The following is a 15,283-nucleotide window of genomic DNA, read 5'->3' on the forward strand; positions in this document are numbered from 1 at the left end:
ATGGATCATTTGCGGTTCACTGATACCAAAATTATGTATTTACGACAATGTTGAAAACACGGGTTCAAATTGTCACGGAACCTCAGACCCTCCTTTTGCCCTTACATAGGCAATTACTCAGTCTATGTCAGAGTCTAATTCTATGCTCTTCAGGTCAGTGACATGTTGCTGCATCATCATCCTCTCTCGCGCCTTTTCTCCAAACGCAGGTGGTTTTCTGAAACAGGTTGCAGCACAGAGACTACACAAAGCGGGACCACACTGGATAATCAGGCAGCACGAGAACAGGAATACTAAGATGACACCAATGACCATCAGAACCTTCCATCCCCACGCTGATAGCAGAGTCCAAAACCACTCCATTAAGGACCAGTTTCCCTTGTCTACGTGTATAGAGTCGGAAATCTTATGCAGCTTATAGATCGCCTCATAGACAGTTGGAGCGTTATTGGGAATAAAAACACAGCAGCTCGATTGGATCATTCTGCATACCCCACCTCGATCTGCAAGTATTACGTCTAGAACCATACGGTTCTGCAACGTCATGAGACGATCCGCCTGAAGCTCAGCTGTCAAGTTGCTAAGGGCACCAGCAGTTTCGGTAATAGTAGATTCAACTACCCGTGTTAGCTGACGTATATTTCTACTATTGGCCATAGGCCCCCGGAACGGAAGGAAACCTTTGAAGAAGTCTCCAGCTTCCTGACCAGCGGTATCTTCCTTGCTGAAGACACCCCTTGCTACTCTGGTCTTGTGATAGTCTGAAGAAGCAGTGTACGTTGGAGGCAACAGTCAAGCAATATAACATGAACCTGAAAAGTCAGCAGGCAACCATGTATACGCTCTGTCTTGACAGATGAAGTAGGTACCCCTAGCAGTAAGAAAGGCAGGGGAAGAGTTGGACGGAAACACGTAAGTCTCAACGCACTCACTCTTCCCTAGCTGAGCTCTCGGATTCCTCCCATTTCCCTGCAAACAGACTTGACCTCGGTGAGGTACGACCCAGACTGGAGTGGAGCTTTTACGCTTGCTTTCTCCCAAACTAAGGCGATACTCTGTAGAATTCCAACTCAAATATACCCGTAATTCATCTCTAGGGTAAGATGGAGTATTATTGACGTCTTTAATCATGTCAATAATTCCCTGGACCAAAGCTTTGTTGGCAGAGTTGTATTTAGTGGAACGTGGTGGACGCGGAGGATAGGTCTCAAGGGCATAGGCAAAAATGGTCTGAAAGGCCTGAAATGATCCATTATAGCTAAAAGGCAAAACCAGATAGGGAATGCCTTTATCCATAGTGTGGGGTATCAAGCCACACACCCAGCAGTCTGTAGTGTTAACTACCAGTTGGTGTTGGTGCAAGAGCTGTACAAATGTGTTGTTAATGAATTCTGAACGTCGAGCTTGTTCGTGTTCAGGAAATGAGTGAAAAGAATGCATAGAGGCAACAGTAGAAGAAACAGGATCAAGGGGAGGTACAGTAGTTGTTACCGGTGTAAAAATTAAATGCACACCAAAGACGATTCCACCCACCAACGTTATCAAAACAATCAAAAATGTAATGGCACATTGCTTTAGAAAGCATTTGCTGTGAAGAATTTTGTAAAGTCTGTTTCTGCGAACATAAATTACATTCTCTCGTTGCAGCTCAGGAAGCTCCATCTTCTACAATCCGCTCGCGACCACTGATGATGTGTACGTAGATGAAAATGCCTCTATCAGCCCTGGGAGTTCCCAGAACTAACAGAAAGATCGACCTAGTGTCTGACCCCCGCAGATTCAACTAGGCACACAGCCAAGACCCTACCGCTACCCAGACGGCAAGGCAATTTTAAAACAACAAAACAATGCAAAGTATTAGCAAACTTCCTGGCTGGAGGCAATGTATCAAAATTCAAATGTATAAAATAGGCAGTTTCTTGCTTTATTTGTCCGTATTGCGAGATCGTAAATTGTATCTCAGTTTTGCAGGAGCTGTTTGATCTGGAAACAGTGTATTTTCAGCAGGTGTTGCAATGTTCAAGTTCGCAGATGGCAAATGTTCTTTTGTTGCAGATGTTAAATGTTCAGAGTTCAAAAGAGCAGTTTCAGGAGGAGAGCCAGAGTTCGATGTGTCAGTGATCAGTTCTGCATCACTGAAAGGGATAAACCTGGGGATTTGTTCAGATTCAGAGGCACCGATTCCCGTCTTCACCCAGTTGTCGTAAGGAAGTGGCAGGGGCACACGTTTGACGTGCGTCGTGTGCATCCAGTTCTTTCGTCCAGCCACACGAATAGCAGTTCTTGTTGCTAACAACACCTGGAAGGGGCCAACAAATCTGGGCTGAAAATTTTTCGTTCTTGCAAAATTACGAACAACAACGTGGTCCCCTGGTTTCAGCTGATGACCTGGGCTCTCCGGTGGCTTTGGCAATGCATCGAAAACCTGTTGGTGAATAAGACTCAATTTAGCAGTCAAGTCGAAAAGGTAATCAATTAACATTGGATATTCCAGCTGTCTAAATTCTTTTGGCCTAGGTACCCCCCAAACATTGGCGGGACGACCGAACACTATTTCATATGGACTGAGCCCTACTCTAGAATGTACAGTCGCTCTCGTGGATAACAGAGCCAAAGGTAGTGCATCAGGCCAGGGCAAACCCGTGGATGCTTGTATCTTAGCAAATTTTAGTTTGAAGGTGCCATTGTAACCCTCAACTAAACCAGCAGACTGGGGATGGTTCGCACTGTGGAACTTTTGTTTAATCCCTAAACCAGCACACACACTCTGCATAACTTTCCCTACAAACTCACTTCCATTATCTGACCATACAATCCGTGGCATTCCATACCTGGGGAAGTATTCCTTGAGAAGAATTTTGGCAGTAGACAAAGCAGTGTTGTCTTTTAGTGGATATGCTTCGATCCATCTGGAAAAAGCACAAACTACCACTAGGACGTACTTTAGGTTGTTGCAACGATCCATGTGAATGAAGTCTAACTGAATCACTTCAAAGGGGCAAGAAGGAGGAGCGAAGTGACCAGCAGGTGTGGGGATTCCCTTGCCAGGATTATGCATCAGGCATACCATACAATTTTTCACCACTCTCTCTGCACACTTACTAATTCCATCATTCTTCCAAACTGGAGCCAACATCTTACAAATCCCTTTAGAACTGATGTGCGCTGCTCCATGCGCCATCGTTACTACTGCAAGCACGTGCGCATCTGGCAACATCCAACGCTGTTGTTCTGACAAATCAATCCAACACCCATTCGAGTCCAATTTACCCGTGCTCTCTTTCCATGCAAGCTTTTCCTCCTCAGTCGCCTCTTTCTGAATTTCTTTCACACTTTCCACTGTGTCCTCACACATTCCAGACTCCGAAATCCATCTTGCAGACGTTGCAACATACATTCTACTCATCATATTTCTAGCTGTCTGTTTAGCGGTCTCATCAGCAAAAGCATTCCCACGACCAACATCATCCGTGATTGCTTTATGAGCACTGCATTTCACAATCGCAACTTCAGTCGGCAAGGTTAGAGATTCCAACAAGTCGTTAACTAGCTGACCATGTTGAATCTTAGTCCCATGGGACGTAATGAAACCTCTCTCTTTCCACAAACAGCCAAAACTATGGGTCACGCCGAACGCGTACTGACTATCTGTGAACACATTCACTCTCTTTCCCTCAGCTAAAACACACGCTCTCGTTAACGCGATCAATTCCGCAGCTTGGGCAGAATTCTGACTCACTCTTGCAGTCTCCACAATCGTACTCAAAGTCGTTACTGCATAAGCGGCAGTCACATCACCATTCTCCAATTTAAAGCACGACCCATCAACATACAACGTGCCATCTGGATCTGACAACGGAGTGTCTTTTAAATCAATTCGTCCTTTTGTCTCTTCCTCGGTTCTGAAACAGCAATCATGGGGTTCAGAATCACTCGACTCCTGATTAGTCGGCAACAATGTTGCTGGATTCAATACATTGCATCTTTTGATCTGAATATGACTCGCTAACAGTGTCAACTCATAGCCTGATAATCTAGCACTGGTAAGGTGTTGCGTCTTGGTTCGATTTATGAGTGTATCCACAGCATGAGGAACCATAACCACTAGCATGTTGTTCATCACCAAACCAGCAGATTGTCGAATGGAAGCTGCAGCTGCCGCTGTAGCTCTCAAACAACTAGGCTCTAGCTCTAGCTACTGGATCTAATGTTGATGAAAAATACGCACAAGGGCGTTGTTTATTACCAAATCTCTGTGTCAGAACACTCAACGCGCAACCTTCTCTCTCGTGAACATAGAGCATGAATGGCTTACTGTAATCGGGTGTACCCAATACAGGAGCTGAACATAGTGCATTTCGTAACTCAGAAAAACTCTTCTGACATTCAGCAGACCATGGCACCGGACTCGGAACACCTTTTCCAGTCAAGGCTTCTAATGGTTTTGCCAAAAGAGAAACATTTGGAATCCACTGCCTATAGTATGAGGTAATACCTAAAAAGGCACGTACTTCTCTCTGTGTGCGGGGAACATTCATCTGCGTAATTGCTTTTATTCTCTCTGGGGTCAACTTCCTTCCCTCCTTTGACAAGAGATGACCTAGATAGGTCACTTCTTGGCAACAGTATTGCATTTTGGAAGGTGACACCTTGTGATTCAAACTAGACAAATGATGCAATAAGGAAATTGTAGCTGCTTTGCAAGTCTCCTTGTCATCGGCAGCCACTAGAAGATCATCTACATATTGCACTAGAGCAGAACCAGGAGAAAGTACAAAGGAATCTAACTGACTTTTTAATGCCTGACTGTAAATGGACGGACTCTGACAATAGCCTTGTGGAGCACGTTTAAACCTGAAGCTTCGACCTCCTAGACAGAAACCGAAAATATCTCTGCTTTCTTCGGCTATCGGAATGCTGAAAAAGGCATTCTTCAAGTCGATAACTGAAAACCATGTGGCTGTAGCAGGAATCAACGTTAACAATGCAGTAATTTCTGGAACCACAGGAAACTGCGGAACCACAATTTTATTAACCTCCCTAAGATCGATTACAAACCTATACACTGGAGGCTTTGAGGGATCAGTACGTTTCAAAATTGGCAATACAGGACTGTTACAGACATTTCCTCTAGTTTCCTCAACCACACCTTTCTTAATCAAATCTTGCACGATCAATAAAAGTGCACGTTCACCTTCACTAGAAATCTTGTATTGAGGAATTCGTGGAAATTTGACATTTGCTTTCAAAGTGACTACATATGGTGGAATTTCTAAAAGGCCTACATCGTTAGGACCAGTCGCCCAAAGAGTATCAGGGAGTGAACGCAGCTCTGGCGGGAGTGCATCCATTGACAAGTACATCGGAGAGGTGATTCTTTTACCCAAGGTAAGCTGTACTCCTGACGGAGAACAGTACAATGTCGCATATAGTCGTTTTAACAAGTCTAAACCAAGCAGATTTTCATTACAACCGGTTGTCAAAATCAAGGGTGCTTTCAATTGACACGGTCCAACAGAAATAGACAAAGGACCAGATACGGGGTTGTAAACAGGGGCGCCTGAAAAACCTACTGAAACATTTGTTAAGCCGGACAAAGGTGCGCCAGGGAGTTTCGCATGAATGATAGAACTTTTTGCTGCACCAGTATCCAACAGAAACGGTTCGACTACACCTGATGTTGCTACTGCGACATAAGGCCCACTCTGATCCACTGGAACTGATACTACTCCCTCTCTTTGTCCATGGCTGTCCTAGTATTCAGTTTGCTGAAATCCCTCATCAACTTCACAATAGTCTTCAACGTGATACTGTTGAGATCTATTTTGTTGGGCAGACTGTCCATTTCGCTGATCAAAATGATTAGAAGGGCGATCATTTGTCTGTGGAGGCATAGCACCTCGTCCTCGAACTCTAGAATTTTGCATAGAACCACCACGACCTCTCTGAGCTGCTGCAGCATTATTCTGCGCTAAGACCGGACAGTCATTCTTATAATGACCTTCTTTTTTACAGTACGCACATTGGTTCCACTGATATTGAGGCCTCGGCGAACTATAATCTGACCTTTGATATGACCCTTGCTGTATATTAGTCTGATTCGTGCGAGGCGGATATGCTTGCTGTAAAAGAACTTTAGTTTTTAAATCTTTCGTCTTTTTCTCTGACTTTTCCTTCTCCTCTTTATCCCTATTTTCATAATACTGTGCAGTTGCAAGTATTTGCGCAGTTGTAGAGACAGCCCACGCACTCTCGGAATCTTTCAATTTATTACTGAGCTCTGGCAGCAGATTGTGTACAAATTTATCAACAAACAGTCTCTGTCCTCCTTCTGTGCTCATATCTTGACCACTGTGATCTACAAAAGTCTCTTCGAACCTTGTGAAAAAGTCGGAGACACTTTCGTCTTTCTTCTGCCTGCATGCGGACAACTTGTCCCAGTTAACACGCAGTGCTGGCATCAGAGTCTTCATTAAGTCAATTATTCTACCTGGTAAATTAGCAATTAGAGGTTCGGGTTTGGAACCACCTATTTGCTGACCATCTGCCGCAATTATAGCTGCCCAATCACCACCTAGGGCAACGGGATGATTCTCTTTACGAATTTTAGCCCAAATTGGTTGCGGAACTACATTCCCAAATAACATGTCAATGTCCACTAAATTCATTACGCAAGCCTCAACTGTCTGCGCTAACTCCTTATAATATCCGGCTGGATTTTTACGCGGATCTGGCAAGGCCTGCTTCACTGCTAATACTTCAGCTCGCTTCCACGGAATGTGTATCCACACTCTCTGGAATTGCGCCGGAGCGGCAGCAATACCACGGACCGCATCAGCTTGCACAGCTTTGCGCCAAATTGGAGGAACCTCCCTCATTGGATATTGGCGATTCTGTTTCGTACTATGTTTCTCTAACTCTCTCGGTGAACGAAGGGATGGATCATTCCTATAGCTTAAAATTAGTTCCATCGCTTCCTTTATATCCTGACCAACTATCGTACCAGCAGCAAACTCTTTCTGAACATTAATTAATTCTTCTAGATTTGATTCAGAGTCATCTTCTTCTAATTCCTCACGTAAAAGGGAGCACATCTCGTCGAACACATATCGTTGTGTTGGCTCTTTCCATTGCATAAATGTATCTAATACATCTCTAGTACTATATCTCCTACTCTTCGAAATCCATCTAAGAGCTGTGGAATCTAATATTCCCCGTTCCTCAGTACTTGGAAGCTGACTACGTCTCTGTACAGAGTCAGAGGCAGGAGTCTTAATTAAAGTTTTATAGAAGGGAGACAGAATATTAGAGAGAGAATCAGTGATTCTCCGACGAACAGAAAGTGGAGTCATAATACTAGCAGAAGTAGAAAACACAGTAGCAGTTGGAACAGATAGAACAGGAACAGTAGGAGTATCAGGCAAAGTAGCTTGTGAAACAGCAGGTGTAAGTGATACAGGTATAGGCAAAGAAGCCGGCAACCCTGGAAGAGGGGGTGCCGAAGGAACATTAACATTGACCACAGGAGGTACGGGAGCTTGATTCAGGGGTGCAGGAGCAGGAATACCAGGTTGTCCAGCAACCGGCAATTGAACATTCGGTAAGGGTGGAGCCGTAGCACCCTGTGCATACGGTGGGGGTGACCGTAACAAGTAAGACAACAGAGGATCGTTTTCGGGGTCCTCTACTATCTTAGCTGTACTCGATGGCAAGGCAGGATAGCACTTATCTATCGCTAAATTACGCTCTCTAGTAGCCACCTCCATTGCTTTCTCAGACTCTTTGAGTTGCAGCTGCTTAGCAGCCTGTTCTAAAGTCAACTCTTGCTCTTTCTGTTCTTTCTTCAACCTTTTAATTTCTCTCTCTTTAGATTCTTTTCGCCAGTAACGGAAAGAATCAAACATTGCCGGCCGGGCTTTCTTCTTAAACAATTTCACTTCTAAATTATCAAGGACCTCGGGTTCAAAACTACCATGCAATGGCCAACTAAGGACACCGTCTTTCTCCGTATATCGGACCCACACCTCATTATAAGATATAGGACCCACACCATGCTTACAATAAAGGTCATATAGAGGAGTTCCGATCGGAGGAACCAGACATGAGTCCTCCAACCGGGAATCACTGTTGCAACCAAAACACGACAACATACAATTTTTCCGACTTACCATTTTATAATCCGGAACACAAAACGAACAAAAACACAAACAAAAAATGTGCACTCGAACCAAGAACTTAGGCCTACCAAAAGCGAACGAATGTATCGATACCCAAACTAGACCAATAGATTATCGTAACCAGAACAACCAGTGATAATCTTACGAAACCAAACCAAACCAAGAACTAAAAGGATTATCCAAACAGGAGCAACCCTTACGAAGTAACCAACTAGCAACCACTTAATACTTAACTGAGGCACTGAAGACGTCACCAAGGAGAAACCCGTCATGTCTCGCCGTACTAAGGACTGCACCTCGGGTCCAAGACAGGGCGACAGTCAAGGCAACGGACCACTGCAGCCGTCCTGAACGGGAACCCTCGTGGAAGAGAACGTCGGGCCACTTTTGCGATATGCCGGGATCGATGAAGTGGGGCGCCTCCCTCAGGAATCTTCACACGAAGCTTCTCGAACTCTTCAGGCTTTTGGACCGGTACCGAATGACGTCGCCCCATGTTGGGCGCCAATTGGAGTTCTGGACTTTTTGGTTCCGTCCAGAGGTGTCAGGGATAACACCCGAAGACCCCGGAGTTCTACCTGTCTCGGTGCACAAATAAACAGAAACACGGGCTTCTCGATGGTGGCGTCAAAGACCAAAGGTTTATTACTGCAGGGACACAGAAGTCACAGAAACTACACACGGGCAGAATCTAGGAGCCTGTTCGATTTGTACAAAGAGGGTTGCTCCTTATATACGAAATATTGGGCTTCAGGCAAATTCTTTACATGTTAGTACATTCCCAAACCTTTGTGTCCTAAACAATAAATATTTGGCGTTGCACAGGAATCGTCAACAATATCTGATGTCAAAACATTACGAACGAGGGGTTCCCACTATTCCATCATAATCCCATGTCAACTTTTCATTCAAGAGCCGGACCGCCTCATCGTAAACTTCGTTACCTCCCCCTAATAAAGGCCCAGAAGGAAAGGAGCAGAGCCAGGTGCAGAAGATAGAAAAGCAGGATAAGAGATGTTTGTGGGTCGTAAATGGGCAAGGCTACCAGCTTCGGCCGCCTAATCATGATCAGGCCAATGAACACGAGAACCAGTATAGCAGGACTGGCCTCAGGCAGAGGAGGCAGCTTCTGCCGAGTCATGCAACCATGGTGTTTTCTGTCTTAAGGTGCACGTGTCACTAGAGAGGTGAATCGCCGGCTAAAGCCTACGTGTCCTTAATCGAAATGAAGTAATCAGAGGTCATTGCGTGTCCATTGTCTATGTGAGGGCAAGAAACACAAAATGGCTGCCATAATCTAAGATGGATGCCATGGGTAGATCAGAAATGTGTTTGTAACTGGAGTACTCTTGCTCGTAGCATAGCGAAAACACCAGGATATGCTAAATGGATCATTTGCGGTTCACTGATACCAAAATTATATATTTACGACAATGTTGAAAACACGGGTTCAAATCGTCACGGAACCTCAATGGTTTGGGATTGTGCTGATTTTTCTGTGATTTCCGTTTTTTTGGCCTGTTGTTGTGGCCTTTTCACCAGGGGTAGTGAGTGTTGCATGGGCCTAGTCTTTCTGTGGGGTGTCTTGAATTTAAACATCATGGAGGGGCTGGATGGCTTGGGATTGTGCTGATTTTTCTGTGATTTTCGGTTTTTTGGCCTGTTGTTGTGGCCTTTTCACCAGGGGTAGTGAGTGTTGCATGGGCCTAGTCTTTCTGTGGGGTGTCTTGAATTTAAACATCATGGAGGGCATGGGATTGTGCAGATTTTTCTGTGTTTTTTCGATTTTTTTGGGGTGTATAACTGAACTGATGTTCCTCTGTCTTCCATTGCTTTTAGGTGCACAAGACTCAAGAGAACCACCAGTGCCAGGAAGAAGTCCTGCAGCGGTGTGTGTGTGCAGCATAATGTCACACGACGTCACATCTGGCCACAGACAACTCTGCAACTCGTGCAACTGCGGCCTGCTGTTCTGACCTGCTCTGAAGAAGATGGCCCCAAAAAGAGTTCCCCGTAGCTCCTCTAGCAAGAAAGTTGCCAGTAAGGAGCAGAAGAAGCAAGTTACCAAGGAGGCTGGTGTGCCAGTCGCCCCTTTTTTTGGGAGTAAAAAAAAAGTACGCCTGCAGTAGCAGCGGGATCTGTTGGGGACCAAGCTGGGAGCAGCACCCCTGCTCCATTGGGCTCAGTGCCGCCACCACCACCACCACGCCAACTTAAGTCCAAGCCCTTGAGTGCTGCAGAGGCAGTCAGTGTACTTCTTCAATCACCATCGACCAGTGATGTTGGCTCATCGCAAGAAAGTAGCAGCAATGTCCCTGAATAAACATAGGTTGTTGTAACTCATATGACAAGCGTTGAACAACCACAGCCGCAACAACAACCACATGTGCAAGTACAGCCCAAGTACATGTGGAAGGAGAGGCAGCGCAAGGAGATGCGCAAGCAGAGGTGCATGGAGGGTCACAAGTGCCCACAATAGTTGTTCCTCCGGAAGTAGGGGCACATCAGGAAATCGACAATCAAGCCGAGGTATCATTTGAGGAAGCCACTCCTGCTGATGATCATTCATTGTCTTCCACAACCCTAGCAAGGAAAAGATCAAGGGGGGTGTCTACATCTTCTTCAAGCCCACCTCCTTCTGATGAACTGGATGAAAATTGGGAACCAGCACGGCCGTCTGAGAGTGAGGCACACCATGATCTGACAAAGGTACTTAAGCGTAAAAGGAAGGTCGTCGAAAGACTCATAGTTATGGAGTGTGATGATGCTCAACAAGAAGTGGCGGATACTCCTGCTGATGAAGAATCTCACGACGACGACGCAGTCATCATAAAGGTCACTGCAGCCCCAGCGGGCATGCAGCAAAAAGACATTTTGACCCTAGCCCGAGAAGCTGCTGAGCGTGATGATGTTGTAGACGAGGAGGCAATGGAAGAAACACCACAATCATTGGAGTTAACTAGTACACCAACACCTACCGCTTCCATATTTCTTACTCACCAGAAGGGACCTCCATCCACCTCGACCTCAATTAGTGGTGGTGAAAGTGCAAAACGTACTGAAGTTCGGCAATCCACATCCTCCACTTCATCTGACATTAGCAGCAGGACCACCACCACCAGTATCGCCGCCTCCTCCGGCCCCCAAAGACATTTCAAGTCCGCAGTTTGGGACTTCTTTAGTGTTTGCCCAAAAAAGGAAAACTTTGCCATTTGTAGCATTTGTAAGTTGGCAGTTAGTCGTGGTAAGTTTGGTTCCAGCTATGGTACCGGAGGCCAGAGAGGTCATCTTGAAAGAAAGCACACTGTCAAATGGTTTGCGCACCTACAGGCGATCAAGGAAGCCCGAATTGCACGTAATTAAGCATGGGCGGAAAATCTGTTACGCTCGCGGATTTTGCGGATTTTTGGGAAATTCGCAATCGGCGAGATTTGCGAATTTCCCGCAAAATCCGCAAATTCGCACAAGGCGGATTTTTTTTTTGCGGCTCGCGTCGTTGGTGATACAATTTTTGCGGCGCGCGGCGTTTATCATCGTTTGCCGAGTTGTTTTTCTCGATATTTTGCGAGTGCTGTGCCATTTTGTGTCTTGCTGTGTGATCCCGCGGGAATTTGGCGAGCGCGATTACGTCATCGCGGCATGCCAACTTGCACAGCGAGAGTTTGTCAACGCGAGTACGGCGAGATCACGTCTCGCGGTACTTCGCAGTTGCAAGATTTGAGATGCGGCGAGCAGCATCAATCTCGCACAAGCGAAAATATGAAATTTGCAATTCTGCACAAGAAATCCACCAGCAAGCAGCATAAACCTTCTTGAAATGATGATTTTTATATGAATAACTCATTTGCCTGCACTTTTTTAGCGAGGAGTCTATTTTGGGGAGGGGGGGAGGGGGGGGAGGAAGGAAGTGCCCCACAGTCTTCAACTTCCTGTTCCTGTCCAGCAGGCTCCTCCCAGTGCTTTGTCCATCTCCTGGTCACTTTTCATTTGGATCTGGAGCTGGAAGGATTACTTTTTGTGGATGCTGCTGGATATTTGGATTTGAGGCCTTTTTGACTTTCTTTGGAACACTGTTGGATTAGAAATTTTACAAGTAAGTTTGTTTGGGGCATTACAGTTGCTGCAACTAAAATTTTTGAATTTTCGATTTTTGGGCTGTTTTGGGGCCTTTTGCCCAGGGGTACTCAGTGGTGGGTGGACTGAGTCTTTCTGTGGGTTGTCTTGAACTTAAACATCATGGAGGGCATGGATGGATTGGGATTGTGCTGATTTTTCAGTGATTTTCGTTTTTTGGGGCTGTACTTGTGGCCTTTTCACCAGGGGTATTTGAGTCTAGCATGGGCCTAGTCTTTCTGTGGGCTGTCTTGAACTTAAACATCATGGAGGGCATGGATGGAATGGGATTGTGCTGATTTTGCAGTGTTTTTCGATTTTTGGGGGTGTTCATGGGGAGGGACAGGCCATGTGGCTGGTGGCCATTTTGAGTGCTGCTACAGGCACTGGCCATGTGCTGGGAGAGGCAAGTGGCCATTTTGAATGCAGGCTTTGTTGTTAGGCCTGCAACCATTTTGCCTACTTTTCAACCTTTATGCCCAGGGGTAGTGAGTCTTGCATGGGCCTAGTCTTTCTGTTGGTTGTCTTGAATTTAAACATCATGGAGGGCATGGATGGATTGGGATTGTGCTGATTTTTCAGTAATTTTTGTTTTTTGGGGCTGTACTTGTGGCCTCTTCACCAGGGGTATTTGAGTCTAGCATGGGCCTAGTCTTTCTGTGGGCTGTCTTGAACTTAAACATCATGGAGGGCATGGATGGACTGGGATTGTGGTGATTTTGCAGTGTTTTTCGATTTTTGGGGGTGTTCATGGGGAGGGACAGGCCATGTGGCTGGTGGCCATTTTGAGTGCTGCTACAGGCACTGGCCATGTGCTGGGAGGCAAGTGGCCATTTTGAATGCAGGCTTTGTTGTTAGGCCTGCAACCATTTTGCCTACTTTTCAACCTTTATGCCCAGGGGTAGTGAGTCTTGCATGGGCCTAGTCTTTCTGTGGGTTGTCTTGAATTTAAACATCATGGAGGGCATGGATGGATTGGGATTGTGCTGATTTTTCTGTGATTTTCGTTTTTTGGGGCTGTACTTGTGGCCTTTTCACCAGGGGTATTTGAGTCTAGCATGGGCCTAGTCTTTCTGTGGGCTGTCTTGAACTTAAACATCATGGAGGGCATGGGTGGATTGGGATTGTGCTGATTTTTCAGTGATTTTCGTTTTTTGGGGCTGTACTTGTGGCCTTTTCACCAGGGGTATTTGAGTCTAGCATGGGCCTAGTCTTTCTGTGGGCTGTCTTGAACTTAAACATCATGGAGGCCATGGATGGAATGGGATTGTGCTGATTTTGCAGTGTTTTTCGATTTTTGGGGGTGTTTATGGGGCGGGACAGGCCATGTGGCTGGTGGCCATTTTGAGTGCTGCTACAGGCACTGGCCATGTGCTGGGAGAGGCAAGTGGCCATTTTGAATGCAGGCTTTGTTGTTAGGCCTGCAACCATTTTGCCTACTTTTCAACCTTTATGCCCAGGGGTAGTGAGTCTTGCATGGGCCTAGTCTTTCTGTGGGTTGTCTTGAATTTAAACATCATGGAGGGCATGGATGGATTGGCATTGTGCTGATTTTTCAGTGATTTTTGTTTTTTGGGGCTGTACTTGTGGCCTTTTCACCAGGGGTATTTGAGTCTAGCATGGGCCTAGTCTTTCTGTGGGCTGTCTTGAACTTAAACATCATGGAGGGCATGGATGGAATGGGATTGTGCTGATTTTGCAGTGTTTTTCGATTTTTGGGGGTGTTCATGGGGAAGGACAGGCCATGTGGCTGGTGGCCATTTTGAGTGCTGCTACAGGCACTGGCCATGTGCTGGGAGGCAAGTGGCCATTTTGAATGCAGGCTTTGTTGTTAGGCCTGCAACCATTTTGCCTACTTTTCAACCTTTATGCCCAGGGGTAGTGAGTCTTGCATGGGCCTAGTCTTTCTGTGGGTTGTCTTGAATTTAAACATCATGGAGGGCATGGATGGATTGGGATTGTGCTGATTTTTCAGTGATTTTCGTTTTTTGGGGCTGTACTTGTGGCCTTTTCACCAGGGGTATTTGAGTCTAGCATGGGCCTAGTCTTTCTGTGGGCTGTCTTGAACTTAAACATCATGGAGGGCATGGATGGATTGGGATTGTGCTGATTTTTCAGTGATTTTCGTTTTTTGGGGATGTACTTGTGGCCTTTTCACCAGGGGTATTTGAGTCTAGCATGGGCCTAGTCTTTCTGTGGGCTGTCTTGAACTTAGACTGAAGTGATTAGGCGCGGCGCACAGCTTTGGTGGATGTGACAGTTCGCTAAGAAAGTAGGTAGGATAATCAATTTAAGGTGCTCCTACAGGTGACGCAACTGTTCAGGTACGTCCTAAAGGATTGAGGGGTTAAGTGCGCTACTGGGGTGTAGGCGCATCCCTGTGGTGGGCACACTTATGAGGTACTGTGTGCTGCGACACAACACAGCAAATTCCAAAGAAGTTCAAATAAAGTTCCAAAGTTTGAAAGTTTCAAAATTTAATCAGCGTTTTCCCTAGGTATATTTCATATTTTCTTCATATGAATGGATTGACAATCATTTTTATCATCATCAAAAACTGAAAGTAGCTCCAATGCATTTCGGACAAGGAGTCTTTTCTCAAGGAGCACTGCAACAAAGGATATTCAAAAGGCCAAATCAATGCAAAAGATTAAACCATCGGTATAACAACATGATAACAAAGGTTATGTACGCGTATCCATGAAACAACCTCATGCGCCCTTTATGGGAGGGAAATAAATAAAGATTCACCCAAGAGTAAAGTTGAGGGTAGAGGGATGAGTGTGGTAACAGTGCGCGAATTTGCTGGAATCGTGTGACCGGGCAGTGAGAGCTTTACACAAAGGTGCTTAACAGCGCAGTTAGCGGCTCATATAAGCATGCGGGGCTAACGTGAGCAGTTTAAATAATTCGTGGCGATCCTGAAGACCTGGGCGTAAACAAACGGCAAATAAGCGCTATGCGAGCGAGTGAAATTCATGCAGAACTTACTA

At 45.7% G+C, this 15,283-nt stretch overlaps 1 protein-coding gene across 1 annotated transcript in view; it reads left to right on the top strand.

Moving 5' to 3' along the window:
- LOC147703391 (uncharacterized) overlaps positions 1-15,283 on the top strand; it is a 9,287,842-nt gene that overhangs the window by 9,044,676 nt on the left and 227,883 nt on the right. The window lies entirely within an intron of this gene.

Source organism: Lissotriton vulgaris, chromosome 7, assembly GCF_964263255.1.
Source record: "Lissotriton vulgaris chromosome 7, aLisVul1.2, whole genome shotgun sequence".
NCBI classification, from domain to species: domain Eukaryota; kingdom Metazoa; phylum Chordata; class Amphibia; order Caudata; family Salamandridae; genus Lissotriton; species Lissotriton vulgaris.